The sequence below is a fragment of the Microtus ochrogaster genome, chromosome 2 (assembly GCF_000317375.1).
Source record: "Microtus ochrogaster isolate Prairie Vole_2 chromosome 2, MicOch1.0, whole genome shotgun sequence".
Classification (NCBI taxonomy): domain Eukaryota; kingdom Metazoa; phylum Chordata; class Mammalia; order Rodentia; family Cricetidae; genus Microtus; species Microtus ochrogaster.
In genome coordinates this window covers 7,196,052-7,201,937 of record NC_022010.1, presented here as the reverse complement: position 1 = coordinate 7,201,937, position 5,886 = coordinate 7,196,052, and the positions used below count along the sequence as shown (strand labels likewise).

Sequence of the window (5,886 nt, the reverse complement as noted above, 5' to 3'; positions counted from 1 at the left end):
GTGTGTGTGTGTGTGTGTGTGTGTGTGTGTGTGTGTGTGTGTATGTGTATGTGTGTGTATGTGCATTTTCCTGGAGAAGGGCATCAGCAAGCTGTTTCTTATTACCGCGTGATTCTCCATGGTTATCTCTGACAGACAATATGGAGAATCTGAAAAGAAACCATGTGTGTGCGCGTGCGTGCATGTGCGTGTATGTACATGTTCAAGTGGGTGTAGATGTGCTCGGCCATGTCTGTGCAAGTAGAGGCAGGAGACCAGTAAAGGTCTGCTCCTCAACTGCTTCTCCATCTAACTTTGGAGACACGGTCTTACACTGAACCCAGAGCTCATCAGTTCAGTCAGGCTGGCTGGCTAGTGAGCCCCAGTGTGCCTCTTGTCTCCACCTTGTAATCCCACAGCTGGGATTACAAATCCATGCCACCATGCCTGGTTGGTTATGTAGGTTCTAGGGGGATCAAAGGGAGGTCTTCATGCTTGTACAACAAATAATACGCTGACTGAGTCATCTCCTCAGCCCTAAAAAGACCACTTTTAATAATATTAACATTTAAAAAACATTTATTTCATTTTGTAAATTGTATACATGCATGTGTCTGTGTGTGGGTTTGTACACATGCATGCAGTGCCAGTGGAGGCCAGAAGAGGGCACCCAACCTCCTGGAGCTGGAATCACAGGTGGATGGAAGCTGTCCTATGGGGGTGTAGGAACAGAACTCGGGACTTCTGCAAGAGCAGTACATGTTCCTAACCACTAAGCCATCTCTCTAGCCATATCATGTACCATTTTCTTACTTGCGTGTTTTCTTCCTTTTGTGTTCTTACAAAGATAGTAAAATTTCACCATAGAAAACATCACTTGTCCCTAATTTTTTTTTTTAAGGTGGAAGGTATGCACAGAACCTTAGGTCACAGAGATGTGCACAGTACCTCTTGCTGTGTGGCACAGAACCCACAGTGTTGCTCAGGGTCATCATGGCAGCAATCTCTTCTCGCTCGCAATCCGAGTCTCCCGCACCTGTGGACAGAAGGGTAAAATATATAAAATATATAATTCTAGGAGAAAAGCGACGGAGAAAGTAATTAAAGCTGAATGTGGTGGTAGACATTTGGGGTCCCCGCAACTCCGGAGGGTGGGGACCGCGGACGGCTGCAGTACAGGAACTTGACGCCTGTCTGTTCGACCTAATGAGACCTATGTCACTTGTTAAAAACAAATGAGGTGGTAGTTCTAAATGTTTACAAAAATAATATAAAACATTTATTGTCCTGCACGGACAACAAATGGAGAAGATCAATCTTCACCATGGGCGACTTAGATTCCCACAAGATGAACACTTGTGACACTAGCTTGGTGTACATGGAGGAGGACCCTCAGATCTGTAGCATTCTACCCACCTGCTGCAAGAGCTGGCTTAGCAGTTAAGAACACTTCTGCTGAAGTAGGGTTCCCAGCACCCACGTGGCCGCTCACAAACACCTGTGACTCCAGTTCCAGGAGAGCTGATACCTTCTAGTCTCCTTGGGCACTGGACACACACAGTGCACAGACACACATGCAGACTAAACACTCATACACATAAAACAAAAAGAAACCAATTTCAAAAAAAGAAAAAGAACAAAATCTGACTAAAAACAACTAAATGTGCATGGGAATAATGATGACCCCTAACTGGCAGCGTGTGGTACAAGAATAATCTGGCAGCACTGGTGATGCCCCTGGCTCTGGGCAGGGCTGGGGATGTCAGTGGCTTCTGCAGTTCCATCTATGTCCCTTTCCAGACTCGTCTGTAACCAACTGCCCACATTTCCACATTAACTATTAGTTTTAAATTAGCTATTAAAAAATACATGACCAATGTAGAAACAATTTTAGAAGCTTTTTTTAAAAAAAAATTCCCAATCCAGAGCCTGGGAGATGGCTCAGCTGGTAAAGTGCTTGAGAGCAAGGGTGAGTTCTCTGCATAGCCCAAGGACGTGCATAAAAACAAAACAAAAACAAACAGACAGACTTGGGTGTGGTAGTTTTTAAATGCACGAGCTGAGGTGGCAGAGGCAGGCTGACCAGCCAGCTTGGCTGAACTGGTGCACTGTCAGCCAATGAGAGACTCAAAACAAGGCAATCAATACTATGGTGGCGCACGCCTTTAATCCCAGCACTCGGGAGGCAGAGGCAGGCGGATCTCTGTGAGTTCGAGACCAGCCTGGTCTACAAGAGCTAGTTCCAGGACAGGCTCCAAAACCACAGAGAAACCCTGTCTCAAAAAACATCAAAAGAAAAAAATACTGTGGAATGCTAGCCGTGGGGTTCTCTGGCCTCCACATGTACCCCCACCACACACACAGAATACACACAGCATCCACCACCCTTACTAACAACGGGCTTTCCTTTCTCCATGTCCATATTTATTTTTTCGTGCCTGCATTTTTGATACGTAAACATCATCATAGAACCTCTTCTTCAGACTTTTGGCTTTGCCATCTCACTGAACACTGTTCTCAAAGGTTGCCTAAGGATGGCTCCGGGTCCGTTTTGTTAAAAAGGTCTCCATTCCCTTGCAGTCTTTATTCCACCACTGGAGACAGTAAGCTTCAGATTGGTTCTGGGTATGCAGACCTACGTCGTCATGCTCGTGTGAGAGGCTTTAGCCCCTCGGTCATCTCTCCAGGCCCAGAGCAAGTCTTTGTTTTCTTCAGAGGGAGATCTCACTAGGCAGCCTTGGCTGGCCTGGAGCTCCCCATGTAGACCAGGCTGGCCTCAAACTCACTGAGATCTGCCTGTCTTTGTCTCCTGAGGGTTGGGATTAAAGGTCTGCACACCACCCCTGGCCTGGGAGTAGGTTTTTAAGCCTGGAGACCTTGCAGGAAGAAACACAAACAGCCAGAAGAGATATCTCAGCTTCCATCTCTGGCTTTGTCCCCCTCCTGCTGCGGATACACCAAGTCTCCTCTGGTGCCTCCATTTAGGATCCACAGTTTTTGTTTGTTGGTTTGGTGATTTCTGTCATTCCCTCTGATTCTTTCTGTGCCTTGTTTTAGATTAGCCAGAGCCTGCTTGCGTTCAGCATGAGATTTCACCTAATCACCAAGACATCAGTAACTCCATCGCTAATCTCCCCCACTATTCTAGTCTGACTGTAGCCTCTATGAGCCTCTATGAGTGTGTGTGTGTGTGTGTATGTGAGTATGTATGTGTGTTTATATGAATGTGGACGTCTGGGTTCGATGTCAGGTGTCTTAATCACTTCTGATCTATCTATCTATCTATCTATCTATCTATCTATCTATCTATCATCTATCTATCTATTGTCTGTCTGTCTGAGACAAGGTCAGGAGCTCACTGATGGCGTGGCTGGCTGCTCAGTGAGCTCCAGGGAGCGCTTGTTTTCCTCCCCAGCACTAGGGTTACAGGCAGACCCCCACCCCGACTGCTGGCCTTTGCTGTGGGTAGAGTGAGCACTTTACTGACTGAGCCACCACCACCCCGGTCTGGCCTCTAACTTTAACTCTTTGCTGCAGTGCTAAACAAACAGACAAACCCACTCTCGAGTGTCTGGAGCATGCTCAGAGCAAGGTACACCTTCAAGTTCACTTCCTGGTTGAGCTGCGTCTTCACATTCTCACTCAAAAACCTGCCTGACTGAAACAGAGCCCCCGCATCTAATCTGCTCATTTCAACCGAGAAGCTCACTGGTATTTGGTGTTTCCCCGGGTTATTATAACAATATTTTTAGAAACCCACAGCCTTCACTTTCCCGCCCTCTATGCTAGGCAAACACTAGGCAGCACTTGTCTCCTTCCACTTCCTGGTTCCTGATAGTTCATGAGAACAGGCTCATACTGTGCTCTTTTAGAACCGGCTTCTAACATGTAATATAGGCCAGCATGTAGCATGAATCCGCATTTCCTGTCTGGTCACGCAGTGTTCTATATGTGAGCATACCACAGTTGCCTGTCCACAGATCGGCTGATGGACACTGGGCCGTATGCACCTGTTGGCTATTGTGGATGATGGCAGTTTAGTCATTGGCGCCCACACTTTTGAGTGGCCTTCTGTTTTCATTTCTCCTGAGTACATACTCAGGGCTGGACTAGCTGGGTTCTTTGGCCTCAGTGAATAGCTGATGATCCATGAAAACCTCCACCAATCTCCTCTTGCCCAATTCAACCAGAACCAAAAATGAGAATCCAAACCCACCCTCCTCTCCAAACATGATTAGATATATTTTCCCCAGGGAGGACTTCACTTTGAGCATTAGCTGAAGTGACATGCGCAAAATCATCTTCCTTCCTCAACCTCTTGCAACCTTAAATGTCACATGGCCAGTGATGGCTGAGAACAGTGCCAAGAATGTTGTCTTTCAAGTCTCAGGCCCTTGGGTCAACTAAACAATCTGGCTAGCTTAGCACAGCTCTCATCAACAACTGAAATAACACGGTTTACTCTTGTTCCTCGGATATGGAAGCCGTCCAATGCCGGGAAGTCAGCGAGTAGCTTGTTCACAGGCCTTGTGGAAAAAACAAGAAACAGAGAAATCGAGAAGAGAAACAGCATGTCCAGGACTTCCCTTCCCAGAAACCTGGAGGCTGATTCACTGGGGCTCTCGATTGCTTTGCCATTTTTAAAAAGATTTACTTATTTTTACTTTTCTGTGCACTGGTGTTTTGCCTGCATATATGTCTGTGCAAGGGCGCCAGATCCCCTGGAACTGAAGTTACAGACAGTTGTGAGCTGCCATGTGGGTGTTGGGAATTGAACCCAGGTCCTCTGGAAGAGCAGCCATGCTCTAAACCTCTGAGCCATCTCTCCAGCCCTTACCTTGACATGTTTTAATCATATCACTTCTGAGACAAACCAGGAGCCAGCGAAGCTGAAACCCCACGGTATTTCAACATCAAGGAAGGGAAGAAGAGTCAGTCTTCACACTGGAATACCAGCCACCTCCCTCCCTCCCTCTTTCCCTGCTTCCTCTCCCTCTCTTCTCCTTCCCTTCTCTCTTCTCCCTTCCTTCATTCCTTGAATATGCTGAATCTCAGGAACTTAACTGTTACCCCACACCTGCACAGTGGCTTTCCTCAAACTAAAACCCAGAATTTCTTATTTCCCAGCCCAGAACGTTTTCCCTGAACCGCACGCCCAAGTCGTCATGCTTTGGAGGGCAATCCAGAACACTTCAGTGTCACGTCAGATGGGGTTCCTGGGTCATGTGTGCCCCTGGGGTGCACAATACATATGTATTCAGTACTTCAGCCCACAGAGTGGAGAAATTTGGGGACATCATTAAGTTAAGAACAGGGCTGGAGAGGTGGGCTCAGTGGTTAAGAGCAGATACTGGGTTTGGTTCTCAGCACCCACATCAGGTGGCTCACAACTTCTTCTAACTCAAGCTCCAGGGGATCCTATGACTCTCATACACACATATGAATATAAATAATTTAAAAGAAATCTTTAAAAAGGAATATAAATATCTCACATATATGCCCAGAGGGCTTGGGATGTGATTGGATAGCCAAACACTTGTCAAGTACGTACAAGGTCCTGGGGTCATCTCTTAGCACAACACAACGAATGGGGTATGGTCAGAGGGTCTTGGAGGGGACCAGCAACTTTGGGTTCACAATGAAGCCAGTCTCTTAAAATAACTGTTATTCATCTCTTGCTTTCAGAGGGTGGGCCAAGGCATTGGAGGACTGGAGGATTGGGGCATTATGGAGAGTCAGATGTCAGAGGGCAGCTGGGGCGTTAAGAGAGAGGGCTGAGGCATCAAAGAGTGGGATAGGGCGGCAGAAGGAAGATGGGCATCAGAGGATGGGATGGGCATCAGAGGATGGGATGGGCATCAGAGGATGGGATGGGCATCAGAGGATGGGATGGGCATCAGAGGATGG

The 5,886-nt window shown here is 47.1% G+C and overlaps 1 protein-coding gene across 1 annotated transcript in view; it reads right to left on the bottom strand.

Annotated features, from left to right (window-relative positions):
• The window catches only part of Taok3 (TAO kinase 3), a 191,254-nt gene that overhangs the window by 113,157 nt on the left and 72,211 nt on the right, over positions 1-5,886 (bottom strand). Inside the window, exon 2 of the mRNA XM_026784036.1 lies at positions 928-1,015. The gene's annotated coding sequence lies outside the window, so the exon portion shown is untranslated. The remainder of the gene's footprint in view (positions 1-927; positions 1,016-5,886) is intronic.